Consider the following 13,328-nt stretch of genomic DNA (forward strand, 5'->3'; position numbering starts at 1 on the left):
TCTGGAGGGATGCCTGGGTGGCTCAGTGATTGAGCATCTGCCTTCGGCTCAGGGTGTGATCCCATGGTCTGGGACTCGATCCTTATGGAGAGCCTGCTTCTTCCTCTGCCTATGTCTCTGCCTCTCTTTCTCTTACGAATGAATACATTCTAAAAAAATATTTAAAAAACCACTCTGGAGACTGAGATAGAATAGGTCATGCAAATCATTTCTCCCTGTGCATCACATGGAAAGCATTTTACTAGTAATCATCAGGCAGTGTGTTCCAAAAGGTACATAGAGTTTAATTTTGCTCTAAAGTGTCGGCAAAAGTCATGACAAAAATCTAGGCTACTGGTCATTTGGGACATGGAAATAGGTCATGGGTCTTCTCAGAAGGTTTGCCTTCCTGAAATTCACCAGGCTTATTACAATTCATTCCAACACAATAAACATATGCACAAGCATACTCCATTTAGAGTAACTGCCTAAGAATTCTTTATCAAGCTTGATCAGCAATTGTGCACTGATTATCTGATCTTATTCAGCCTCAGTTTCTCTATCATAAAATCTAGCGCCTTGTTTCTTCACATTTTTTTCCAGCTCGTGGCAGAGTAAACCGATAATGTAACTTTCAGATTAATGGTTACCCCATGACTTTAGTTGAACTGAAATTATCCAACTACTAAAAACTCAGTTAAATTGAAATTTCAAGCATATAAAGTTGTATAGGAATAAGAGGTAATTTTTTTGAACACTTACTATGTGCCAAGCACTTTTCTAAAGATTTATATGTACTAACTCATTTAATCTCACAATAATCCTGTGAGGTAGAGAATATATTATCTCTATTTTACAAACGAGGCAAACAAGGGACAGGTATTAAGTGAATTGCCCAGAAGAGTCAATTATAACACAGAACCCTGTCCAAAATGGAAGACTAGGAATAATGACAATTTGCATTCAGTCGAATGTGGCTTTTATTTCAGTTTATTTCCAAACTAGCAGAGAAATGGTGCAAAGACTATAATCGGTATGAGCATTAGACAAAGGATATGGCCCCTGTTGGCTCCCTACTTCTTCCCAGAGGCTCACAGGAATGTCCATGGTCATTGAAGTCTGGCTACATAGAGAAATGAACCAAATCAGGAGAATGCAGGTTACATACCCACAGTTTGCTGCTTACATCCAGGTCTCCCTTCTACCACATGACTGAAATTCTTCCCATACCAAATTACCTTTGTCCATGTTTGCTTCATCTTTATAAGTCAGCTCCACTGCAGCCTTGACCATGGATCACCACAAGAGTAGAGTCGGCTTATATCACAACCACCTGAAACAAATGAGGTGGGAGCAGGAGATTTGAGCTTGTTTATTGTGGTGGGAAGCAAGTATGATCACTGGAGCTAGATGTTTAGGATTCAAATACTGGTCCCAACACATTTTTATTTTTTAGCTGTGACACCTTGTGTAAATTTAGCAGCTCTCTGCCTTGGCTTCCTCATCTATAAAACAAATATAATGATAGTATTTAACTATTGTGAGGATTAAATAAGAACATATAAAAGTACTTTAAAGAGTTGGCAAACCCATAGTTAACTCTCAATGAATATTAGCTATAGCTTTATCATTAGAATTATTATTGCGATTATTTTTACCACTGTTTTAGATGCAGAGTTTTCTGCTCCTGTCATTCATTCATCCAGAAAAGATGTCTTCATGCCTACTGTGTGTCAGGCACTCTACTAAGCATCAGAGACAGAAAAAAACAAGAAGGCCCTATTGCTAACAGTGTAGTGAAGCATAGCACAAGTAAGCAATCACTAGACTGTGTGACAGGTGCCTTGATGATAATAATAATAATATAAGAGGAGCCACCCATCCTCACAAAGCCCAAACCCTATCCCTATCACCATTACCACACTCCAAATCCTGACTATAGTTCACTGGTTTAGAACCCAGGATACATGATCCCAAAGAAACAGCTTTAGAAATTGCCAGTTGATGTAGCCCAATTTAATTCTAGTGCAGATTTGGACCATGACATGGCTTATTTGAGTTGTCATTCTCTTATGTTCTCTCTTTCCTCCCTGCTTCCTCATCTGTTCTTTGCATTTGTGCCAATAATGGCTGAAATGAGAAACAAAGGCCCTGAAGTGAGCAATAAAAATGCAGGCAGTGGCTAAAAGTCAAAGAAATATCAAGGAAATGGAATATCAATAAACTCAAAAACCATGTGTTTAGAGTACAATTATGCATGAATGTCATTTATTTATCAAATCCTGGTAAGAATCCAACAGACCCTTTCAGAAGCTCTAAATCATTTACTATTTCTTGCCATTCTAATAAAAGAAAGATATATTGTTATAAAAGAGTATTCAACATATGTTGTTAAACAATGTTTTACCCCTCATCCCACCAGAAAAAGATCATGCTAATAGCATTATAGCAATGGATCTTAATTATATAATTTATCTTCTTTGCTGGAACTCTTTTTTTCCAAATCAGGAAACAAAGGAAGGTGGGTTGTACAAATTTGCAAAGGGACCCATGAACTGCGCTTTGATTATTATGAGAAATAAAAATATTCTCTAAAACATGTTATGTTGAAGATGTGGCAAGATTAGAATTCAACGTTAATACTTTAGTTCTGTGGCTTCTTATAGTTCACGTGCTTCTTTTGGCTCCCAGAAAACATCTATTATGAAGACCAGTTTATTCCATAAACCTCGACAGACTGCAATTTGACATTTATTCCATCAAACTTCTCTGCCCATGTGGGAAAAGTTTTCAAAGGTTTTCCTAGTGAGGTACCTAAATCAGGAAACTTGGACTAATTTGCTTAAATTGAAACAATAACAATCTTTATAAGCAGGTGAGAGGAAGCTAAAAAAAATCAACCACCCTATGTAAAGTAATAGATTCCTGGCTGTGGTTAAAATCCAAATAAAGTAATGGGTAGAGAATCTTCTATTTCTCAGCCAGGGGGAAAAGTCAGTGAGTAATAGCAACACAGATATTCATCACCGCCCTGGGCTCCTCAGGTCTCCACTAGAGAAAAAAGAGGTTGTTTTTGCCATGAGGATCCTGATGTCATTAGCCACTTCTCACTGCATTTCTCCAAAATGACCCAATTCCTCCTGCACCTGCATGTTGCCTCTCTACTTATTTTTCTCTTTCCCCCATTTGTTCTGTTATCTCTCTACTGCTCTTTTTTTTAAATCATTAAAAAATAAATCCATTGCCATCTTTTCCTGCCCACTCCCCAGCTGGTTTACTTCTTTCTTATTTTGATCTCTGATGCTGAAAATTTACTGAACATGTACACACACACACACACACACACACGCACATGCACATACATCCAGTTCCCAAAATGATGAGCTCCAAATAAATGCAGGTGATGGCTTTCAAGTCAAAGATCCTTGGTCCTGGACACCAGGTTAGTTTTCCTTGTGGCAAACTGAAAAAGAAATAATTTATTGTGCTAAAATAGAAATAATCTGTCCTATACATTGATATAGGTGTGTGTGTCTGTTTACCACATAAAGCACTATTTACATACATTCTCTACTCCTGATGACTTCCTGAAAGACTTGAAGAGTGAATTTAATTACACTGGGGAACTTCCACAGCAGTGAAGCTTCAATCTTGATAACTTGTTACTAAAAATTGCATTATAACATGAGCAATAATAATAACAATCTTTTTAAAGCTCTCGGCCTTGATAAATATGCATTAGTCTCTAGATTTTAAGTATATTCTTTGCATATTTTAATGCACATTCAAATTTGTAGCATAAATGAAAATTTTAACCACACACTGACATATAATATGACTTAAAACCTAAGAGCATAAGGGGGAGGGAGAGGTGAAGAGGTGAAGCACAGAGGAATTTTAGAGCAGTGAAACTATTCTGCATGATACTAAAACCTTATACATTTCTCAAAACCCATAAAATGTGCAGCACCAAGAGCAAACCTAAGACAAACTGCCAGCTCTGGGTCTGGGTTATAATGATGTGTCAATTTAGGTTCATAGGCTGTAACAAATGTATCACTTTGGTGAGCCATGGTGATAAGAAAGGAAGCATAGGATGAATAGGACCTCTCTGGACTATTTACTCAATTTTTCTGTGGACCTAAAACTGCCATAAAAAACAAAGTCTATTTAAAAGTGGAAAAAAAAACAGGGCAGATTGACCAAGAAAGGAATGTGATAAAAGCATAAAAGCACAGAAAAGGAAGATGTGCATTTAAGCATTTTCCAGTTCCAGTTCAACGTCCCTCCCTTTTCATCCACAACACTCTTCAAACTGGAAGCAGTCACTGGTCTCCTGGCCACCTCTTAACACTTCCTGGAGCTCTCCTAAGAGCTCCTTAGGAGAGGAACTGTTTTACATAGTACCTGATAAATAGTAACAATAAATATTTGCTGAGTGAATGGAAACATTTTAAGAGATATCACTTTTAGATTTGGTGATTCCTCTCTGTTTTGAAATCGATAGCTAAATATGTTTTCTTTTGTACCCAACATTGAAACTGCTATGACAAATGTCAGCTAAATTTGTTACAGTTAATGTTTCCAGGTAAAAATGTCCTCTCCTAATTAATCACTTATTATTATTATATTTTGCTCTTCATCTGAGTCATCATTCTTCCCTTGTTTTTAAAAAACTATCTTTCCGGTTCTCCTTCTAAAAGTTAAAATCAGAAGATCAATTTAATGGAATAACTTCTTGTGAGACAAGGAGTCTTTTCTCTTGTTTCTCAGAGCCTAAAATCACACAGCACTCTCTTCAGACTTTCAATTTCAATTAAATGCTTACATTTCAATGCTTTGAATTCCATTTAGTATAGCATCTTTTGTAAAGCTTTAAGAAATCCAGCAAAATAATTGTAATTTCTTCCTCCTTTGTAATAAATGGACTTCAATCTACAAGTTTGCCAAAAATAATCTTAGAAAAATTATTAAGGCCAGCCCCGGTGGTGCAGTGATTTAGCACTGCCTGCAGCCCGGAGTGTGATACTGGAGACCCGGGATCGAGTCCCATGTCGGGCTTCCTGCATGGGGCCTGCTTCTCCCTCTGCCTGTGTGTCTACCTCTCTCTCGCTCTCTCTGAATAAATAAATAAATAAATCTTTAAAAAAAATAAAGAAAGAAAAATTAATAATTCTCATAACTTGTATTATTTCTCGAATACTCAGACATTTCTAAATACTGAAGATAAATAAACTATCACACTATATTGATGTATCACCATCCACTTCTGCAATTTAGCTTCAGATCTGCAAGAGATCTGACTACAGTAGGTAGTATAAAGTTAATCCTCATTTATTCACATTTGCGAAAACACCACACGTGATCAGATTGTTGGGGGCATTTGTAGTTCACAAATTCAAATCAGAGATAATCCATTTTAAAGATGACCTATGTACCAAAATCTAGACAAGCAAAAGTAGAAAATAGCAAGGTATTGATCAAAGGAACCACATATTATGTTTCATTGTATTCAGTTCAATGCCTAGCAGACATTAAAATACCTAGGTAGAACAATAGAGATGGATTGGTTTAAAAAAAAAAAAAAAGATTAAGTAAAAACTAACTAGCATACAATAAAAGGTCACATTTACTTAAAATTTTAATTGAAACTAAGACTAGAATAACAAATGTTTTCTTGTGAATTTCTGGGTCTAGCATAACACATAATTATAAATGAATTTTAAAAGACTTTGGGCTTGTGCTTCCCAGTTTCGTCCCCTTACCTCATACTAGTCTAGAAAGTACTCTCCTAAGCTTCACCAATTTAGTGAAAGCTCCCCATCTTGTTCCTTTTAATAACTTTGCAGTGATTATAAATAAAGGTGAAGAACGAAATCATTATTTTTGAGTAAAATGCTAAGCACATTAATTTGCAAGTCTTATTAGTATCTCTTTCAGAAAATCACAAGTAGCATAAATAGCATGTGATGTGAAATTGTCATAGTAAAACTGCAGAACCCGGCTTAGTCTATATCTATCTCATTCAGGAATAAAGTTCTTAGTATTATATTTTTATGGCAAATACTAAAAATAGTATTCCTGAGTGACTTTTATGCACCAGAATTTCAAAAACTCTTATTTCATCCAATATAATTATATTAGAATAAATCAATTAGATCAACTCCTATTTCATTTAAGTAGATGGAATCATTTAAGGGAATCAAAATATAATCCAGATGTAGGCATCTGCTAAGTTGATGCAAAATGTCATTTTTTTCTATCACATATTTGACAAGGGGTTCATATCTAAAATATGTAAAGAACTCCTGCAGCTCAATAGCAAAAAAACAAAACAAAACAAAAAAAAAAACACCCAAATAATCTGATTACAGAATGGCTAGAGAAACAATAGATATTTTCTCCAAAGAAAATATATAAAGGGTAAACAGGTACATGGAAAGGTGCTCAACATCACTAGAAAATATATAAAGGGTAAACTGGTACATGGAAAGGTGCTCAACATCACTAGAAAATATATAAAGGGTAAACAGGTACATGGAAAGGTGCTCAACATCACTAAATATTAGAAAAATGCAAATCAAAACCACAATGAAATACCAGCTTACACCTGTTAGAATGGTCAAAAAAGACAAGAGATAACAAATGTTGGCAGCCTGTTTGAAGGAGAGGGAACCCTTGTGCACGGGAATATAAATTGGTACAGACATTATAGAAAATAGTACTGTGATTCCTTAAGAAGTTCAAAATAGAACTGGCTTTTCCTTCACATCTCCAAGAGCAGAAACTGGACCAAAATCCTGTATCTGTTCACTGTATGATAATTTGGAGCATGGATCTTGATTATTAACACCCTAGATTATCTTAATTACCTAGTAGGCAATCGCCTCTTATCCATGATTTTACTTTCTGCTATTTCAGTTACTCATGGCCAACAGTGTTCTAGAAGCAGATAATCTTCCTTCTGATGTATCATCAGTAGGTTAACAGTGGCCTAACACTACATCACAATGCCTATGTCAGTCACCTAAGTTCATCTCATTATATAGGCATTTTATTATCTCACATTTTCACAAGAAGAAGTAAGTACAATACAATAAGATATTTTGAAAGAGAGAGGTTCACATAACTTTTATTATAGCATATCATTACAATTGTTTTATTTGAATATTAGTTATTATTAGTCTCTTATTGTGTCTAATTTATAAATTAAACTTTATCATAGGTATATATGTATAGAAAAAAACAGTATATAAAGGGTTTGGTACTACCTATGGTTTCAGACATCCACTGGAGTTATTGGAATGTATCTCCTGTGGGTATGGGTGGACTACTATAGTTAATATGTAGACTTTAAAAAAATAAAGAGATAAGTTGAAAAAAGTCATTTTTCCAATGTTAGGGGAAAAAACAACTTTGAAACAAATGAAGATAAATAGTTCATTCAAGGTCTTTCATAACCAGGACCTAGCCTCACCTTCTTCTATGCCCTAGACTCCAGCTCCAGAGGGCTTAACACAGGAGTCTGAATTCCCTGCAGAAGGAGTTTTTCTACTACTCAAATTATTCCTTTCTCCACAGGTAACATGTGTTTTTCAAATACATTCTAATCGTATAAAAAAGTAAACATTCAACTCAAAAGGCCAGAAAACAGCAAAAATTAAAATAAAATAAAATAAAATAAAATAAGCCCTACATAGGTGAAAGTAAGAAAATTCACAGTATTTTTTTAAAATTTTATTTATTTGTTGATGAGAGACAGAGAAAGAGAGAGGCAGAGACACAGGCAGAGGGAGAAGCAGGCTCCATGCAGGGAGCCCGATGCGGGACTCGATCCCAGGACTCCGGGATCATGCCCTGGGCGCTAAATCACTGAGCCACCCAGGGATCCCCAAATTCACAGTATTTAATGAAATAAAAAACAGGATGTAGAATAAAAAAAGTTTTAGATATCACCAAGATGGTAACATAGGTCATTCCTCACTTCACTCTCCCTCACAAGAACAACAAACAACTAATCATGAACAAGACACCACTGAGAGAATCCTAGAACATGGGGTTAGGCCAAAGCACCCCTGTAGTTCAGGCAACAAGACAGACTGCATTAGAAGGATAAGAGAAGTAGCTACACATTGATTGCATTGCCCCTCCCCTATGTCAGCTCAGGACCTTGGCCTCTAGTTCCTCCAGTGGAAAAAAGAGAACCTGTGGGGGGATGCCTGGAGGCTTAGTGGTTGAGCATCTGCCTTTGGCTCAGGGCATGATCCTGGAGTCCTGGGATCAAGTCCCACATCCAGCTCTCCACAGGAAGCCTGGTTCTCCCTCTCTCTCTGCCTACATCTCTGCCTCTCTCTGTGTGTCTCTCATGAATAAATAAATAAAATCTTAAAAAAAAAGAGAGAGAGAGAGAGAGAACTTGGGGGGACAGCTAACTTCTCCAGCATTGTGAGCCACTTTATGGAAGCCCTACTCTAATCACACAACACAGGATTGTATGGAGAATTCAGGGGGCTCAACTACTGGGAATCTGACTTTGACGGAGAAAGGAAGGGCTTGCAACAACCAGCACATGGATCTTGGCAGACCAAATTCATACCTGCAGTGCCCAATTAGTAATCCCACCCAGTGGTTTTGCTCATCTGCAGAACCAGCACGCTCTGACTAGGGTGCTTGGTGCGGTGCAGTTCTGCCTGATTTAGATTCTCAAATGAGGAAATCCTAGAGTATGTATGGTTCACCCACACCCAGGCAAGAAGCTGAGACATGGCCCCACCCACTGTGGACAGTGTCCTATGACCCCATCTGACCAGAAGAGCCAGAGATTATCCTGGAAGTTTTTCAGACATAAACCAAGGGGAAGACAAGCAGAGCTGATAGTTTTCAAAGTCCATAGCCCTGTTCAGACAAGAGAACCTGGGGTGTGAGTCATCTTGAGTTAATATAACAAATAGCTTTACTGGCTTTAGAGCTGCTTCTCTCACTGCACCCAGGCAGGGAATATGCTTCATAGCCCTGCTCAGTGCTAAATACAGCTTTAAACCTGTCTGACTAGGGAATCTAACCAGAGTACTGGGGAAGCTATGTTGCCATTCAATATCCTTACAGTGTCACTTGTATAGAGAGCATAGCACATGGTTTCCCTATCTACAGATCAAGATCAGCAGCCTCTTATGACCAGGGAATTCACTGCATGCTCAGGTCAGATTCAGGTCCCCAGAACTATACCAGCCCTGGGTCCTGGCCTACTGTTTCTCCCAAGGCAGGCAAGCTGATTCATAGCTCCACCTACTACAAAATTTAGGACCCAGTTCCAACCATCTAGTAAGTTTAACCAGAGGATCCAAGCAACTATAGAGCCCATCCTACAGCCTCACTTGGGTAGGAGACCAAGCCAGCAACCCTGTCCAACTGTTCTCAGCAAGTGACACACTCATCCACCTTTGTCCTCAGAGCTGAGACAGTTGCCTTGCCCCACACTAGACAATAACAGCAGATCGCACCTGCCCAAGGACTTTACCAACAGACTCACCCAGAAACCCATATGGAGCTGACTGGTGAAGAATTTTCTTTGCCGAAGCAAACCTTTAAAGACTGGAAGAATAGTGCAATTATTCAAATGTGCAGATACCAACATGAAGAATCAAGGATCACCAAAAAGTCAGTAAATATGACACCCAAAGGAAACTAATATAAATTCCAAAAACTGACCTTAAAGAAATGGAGATCTATGAACTGTCAGATAAAGAATTCAGGGGATCCTTGGGTGGTGCAGCGGTTTGGCACCTGCCTTTGGCCCAGGGCGTGATCCTGGAGACCCAGGATCGAATCCCATGTCGGGCTCCCTGTGCATGGAGCCTGCTTCTCCCTCTGCCTATGTCTCTGCCTCTCTCTCTCTCTCTCTCTCTCTGTGACTATCATAAATAAATTTTTTAAAAAATTAAAAAAACAAAATAAATAAAATCTTTTAAAAAAAAGAATTCAGGATAACTCTCTTAAGGAAGTTTAGTGAACTACAAGAAAATACAGACAGACAACTAAACAAAATTAGGACAGCAATGAATGAACAAAATGAGAAGTTCATCAAGGAAATAACAATCATTAGAAAAAGAAATCCTAGAGTTAAAAAACATAATAACTGAACGTAAGAATTCTTTAGAGAGTCCAAAAGTAGATTCAACTATGCCAAAGAAAGCATCAGTGACCTAGAGGATAGGACATTAGGAATTATCCAGTCAGTAGGAAAAAAAATGAAAAAAAAATTTAAAAGATTGAAGAAAACCTACAGGAATTATAGGACACAATGGCAAGAAGCAATATTCACATTATAGAATTTCAAAAAGAGAAGAGAAAGAAAGGGACAGAAAGTATACTTAAAGCAATAATGGCTGAAAACTTCCCAAATCTGGGGAGAGAAATGGACATCAAGATCCCTAAGGGCCTAAGTGTCCATTAGTGAATGAATGTATAAATAAATTGTGGTATGTATATACAACCAAACATTATTCAGCCATAGAAAGTAAGGAAATCCTACCATTTGTGACAAAAGGATAGACTTTGAAGGCATTATGCTAAATGAAATAAGTCAGATATAGAAAGACAAATACTATGTGATCTCTCATATACATAAAACCAAAAGCAAGCAAACAAAAAACCAAAAACGAACACATAGGGGAAAAAAAGATCAGACTTGTGGTTACCAGAAGCAGAGGATGGGAGCAGATGAAATCAGAGGAAGGTGGTAAAATGGTGCAAACTTCCAGGTATAAGACAAATAAGTACTAGGGGTATGATGTACAACCTGATAACTACAGCTAATACTGCTGTAGGAAAGTTGTTAAGAGAGTAAATCATAAGAGTTCTCATCACTAGTAAAAAACTGTTTTCCTTTGTCTTTTCTCCTTTCTTCTCTTTTTATTATATCTACACGAAAAGGTGGATGTTAGCTGAACCTATTGTGGTAATTATTTCACAACATATGTAAGTCAAACCATCATGCTGGGCCCTTTAAATTTATACAGTGATGCATGTCAATTATTTCTCAGTAAAAGTGGAAAGATGTTTTAAAAAAAAGATTAAGGAAAATGAACTCACCTCTGAGATGTCTCCCAATATAGAAGTAGAGAAGAAACAAATAAAAATATTAGCAGTGAACATGGGGATAGATAAAAATATAAATAAAGATTAATTAGACACTATAAGGAATAACTTTATACTAAAAACATGAAAAGTTAGAAATATAATATTTTTTCAAAAAATTTAAAAATAGCAAAATTATCTCATGCAGAAATAGAAAATGAAAAAAATGTATAACCAGTAAAGAATCTGAGTCTTATCTACAACTCAAAAATAATTTGAATTTTACCCACCAAAAGATCACTGGCCAAGGTAGATTTACAGATGAGATTATATGAATAATCTAGTATTAGCAAATCAAATCAAGCAACATATTTTTAAAAGTAATGGTATATTTATAGACAGTTTATTGTAACTAGAGTTTATCCCAGAAATGAAAAAACATATTAGAAAGATAAGATATTAGAAAATGTTATTAATGTAAATGATCACATTAGTAGATAAAAAGGTATAACTTATTTTATCATCTGTATCTTATACAGAAAAAAGGCAGTCAACAAAATTCAACAATCATTTATAATAAAAGCTCTTAGATAACTAACTAGGAAAAGAAAGGAAACCTGTTGAAAAGTCTCTACAAGAAACTTAGAGCAAACAACAAACTTCATAGTGAGACCTGGAAGCATTTTTTCCTAAATTTAAAAACAAAATCAATACTTTATCTATTACTTCTATCAAAATGCTACTGAAGATACAGTACATTACATATATTTATAATTAAATTTGGCTATATATTACAGAAAACCTAAGTAATAGTGCCTTAGACAAAATAGTGGGGATTTTTTCTTGCTTAAAAGAAATCCTGATATACTCAGTACTGACCTAAAATTGCAACTCTATAAATTCATCATGGCCTAAGTTCCCCTTTCATTCTGGTCCTCAATTCTCAACATTTGCTTACATTCTTAGAGGTACTTCATGATCCCAAAATGGAGACTGGAGCTCCAAACATCCTATCTATGTTCTAAGTATCAGAAATGAAGACAAGATAAAAGCAAAAGGATGAACTTACAATAGGACTCATTTTGTCCTTTAAAGAATTATCTTGAAGTTCAACCCAATTATTTCTATATACATTTCAATAGCTATACCTGTAGATAAGGGAGGCTGTAAAATTTAATTTTTTAGCTTGAGTAATTTAATTCCCATTTTTAAGAAAGAAGGGATGAATGCAATCTGTAGATAGTAGTCTCTGATAGACCAGTAAACAGGAACAGGAAATCAGAAGTATAAGTGGAAAAGAAGAAATATATTTGCCACTATTTGTCAGTGACAAGGTTTTTTACATAGAAGACCCAAGAGAATCAAAAGATCAACTTATAATAAAAGAGATCAACAAAGTTGTGAAAATAGCATTAATATAGAAAAAAGGAATTCCTATAGAACTTTTAGAGACTTAGAGAGACTTAGAGACAGAGAATATAGAAAGACTTCCATTCATAAAACGCAGTTTTGTAGTTATATTGTGTACACACACACACACACACACACACAGTAGTAGGAAAAAATCCAATAAAAAGATGTATAAAGAATCATAAAATGCTAAAGTATAAAAGATCTAATTAAATGAAGAAATAAACCATTCCCAGATGGAAAAACTCAGTATTTTATACATGTCAATCTTTCTAAAATTAATCTATAAATCCAGTCCAAATTTCAAAAGCATTGTTTAAAAAACTTTATATGGTGATAATAAAATTTATATGAAAGAACAAAATGTCCAGTGCAGGCAAAACAATTATAAGAAGAAAACTAAGGTAGACAGAGCTGCTCTAACAAATACCAACATATTATAAAGCTGTGGTAATTATAATACTGTTGTAGTAGTACAAGAATACTCAAACAGACAAATACACAAAAGCAAGAAACAAACGTCACCATATTTGAAAAGTTAACATAAAATAGAGACAGCTTTGCATAATATGGAAGCAACAGACCATTTAATAAATCCTATGAGGATAATGGTTAGCTATACAAGAAATAAATAAACTTAAGATTTCTACAATACAGCATGAAAATAAACTCCTTTAAAAGAAAATATTGAATGTATTTATGACCTCAGGATAGTGACATATATTTTAACCAAGACATAAAAGGCATAAACTTATGAAGAAAAAATGAAAACGTTTTACTATATTAAAATTTAAAACTTCTGTTCATCAAAAGAAACTTAAAATACAAAAACAATTTACAGACTAGAAGAATAAATTTGCAAC

At 35.6% G+C, this 13,328-nt stretch overlaps 1 long non-coding RNA gene across 1 annotated transcript; it reads right to left on the bottom strand.

Moving 5' to 3' along the window:
• Window positions 1-951: 951 nt before the first annotated feature.
• Window positions 952-6,957, bottom strand: LOC112648311 (uncharacterized). The gene is made up of 4 exons (XR_003128903.3): window positions 6,852-6,957; window positions 3,342-3,442; window positions 1,218-1,312; window positions 952-1,102 (listed from the first exon to the last, which is right to left on the bottom strand). It is a non-coding gene; the product is annotated as an uncharacterized LOC112648311 (long non-coding RNA).
• Window positions 6,958-13,328: the final 6,371 nt, after the last annotated feature.

The sequence above is a fragment of the Canis lupus genome, chromosome 7, assembly GCF_003254725.2.
Source record: "Canis lupus dingo isolate Sandy chromosome 7, ASM325472v2, whole genome shotgun sequence".
NCBI lineage: Eukaryota > Metazoa > Chordata > Mammalia > Carnivora > Canidae > Canis > Canis lupus.